The sequence below is a fragment of the Etheostoma spectabile genome, chromosome 16, assembly GCF_008692095.1.
Source record: "Etheostoma spectabile isolate EspeVRDwgs_2016 chromosome 16, UIUC_Espe_1.0, whole genome shotgun sequence".
Lineage (NCBI taxonomy): Eukaryota > Metazoa > Chordata > Actinopteri > Perciformes > Percidae > Etheostoma > Etheostoma spectabile.
Window position 1 is genome coordinate 24,668,610 of NC_045748.1, and position 1,216 is coordinate 24,669,825.

Genomic DNA, 1,216 nt, shown 5'->3' on the forward strand with positions numbered 1-1,216 from the left:
GAGCGGTTGGGGGGGTATGGTGCCTTGCTCAACAGCACCTGGCAGTGGCAACCCAACTCCCTACGGACTGAGCTACTGCCACCCTATAAAAAAATTACATTCTAATAGTATTGATATATTATATGACGGAACTTCTTCCCACAGCCCTATTTTACATTGAGTTTACCTCTGATAATGGCCTCAACATTAGAGTTAATTATTGTTAATAGCCATGTGTTAATAGAAGGGAGTCGAGTCTCAAGAGAAATGCTGGAGGGCTTTTAATCCAAAAAAAGGAAACAAGAAGTGTAAAGTTGTCTGTGACATTCTCTGGGCTAAAATGGTAAAGTGCTAGCTTGTCAGAGAAGACGCTGGCGTGTTGTGTGTGTTTCAGGGTCTCAGGCATGTTTCTGAGCGGACTCCCAGACATTAAAAGCAGCACAGAGACATGACAAGACAGGACAGACAGAAAACCAGACCGTCAAAATAAAACAGAATACAGAGCAAAATACAAAACAGAAAAACAGACTAGCACAATAAGACAAATGCATGCACGGATATGAGTTTCTGACGGTACGATAACAGCAAAAATATCAGTTTCAGGGTATTGCAATTACAGCTTTAAAATGTATTATTTTCAAATGTCTGGGTGTAAACATACAACTCCCCCCCCCCTTGAACTTAGTGTAAACACACTACACACTGGAAGGGAGAGGGATTTCTGAACTGCACTCTCTGTCCTTGATGACTCATAGCTTATGAACCGCTTGAAACCGCTTGAAAATTCAAGTGGTTTTGAAACCGGACTTTTTCAAACAGCGGTACACCTTGAAACCGGTAACCGGCCCATGTCTACACAAAACCACCACTGTATACATTGGGCAGCATGGTGGCCCAATGGTAAACACTTGTAATCTGGTTGAATCCAGGTCATTCGGGCCTTTCTGTGTGGAGTTTGTATGTCCTTTCCTCCGGGTGCTCCGGTATCCCCCACCATTTAAAAAAAAAATGTACTAGGTTCTCTGTTCAGTGCCCTTGGGCAAGGCACTGGCTCAAATCTGGTGTTGGTCCCCAAGACTGTAAATGGCTGCCCACCGCTCCCTTGAGGGTTGCATTAAATTGCAGAGAATGAATTTCGCTACACTGTCAGAAACAGGGGTACAGTAGGGGTCCATTTCTGTCCCCCAAGGTACAATCCAAACTAACGTACCCCATAGGGCTCATTGTTGGACCTCAA

General features: G+C 44.2%; 1 protein-coding gene across 1 annotated transcript in view; it reads left to right on the forward strand.

Annotated features, from left to right (window-relative positions):
* The window catches only part of dcc (DCC netrin 1 receptor), a gene marked incomplete in the record, with an annotated part of 396,097 nt that overhangs the window by 172,315 nt on the left and 222,566 nt on the right, over window positions 1-1,216 (forward strand).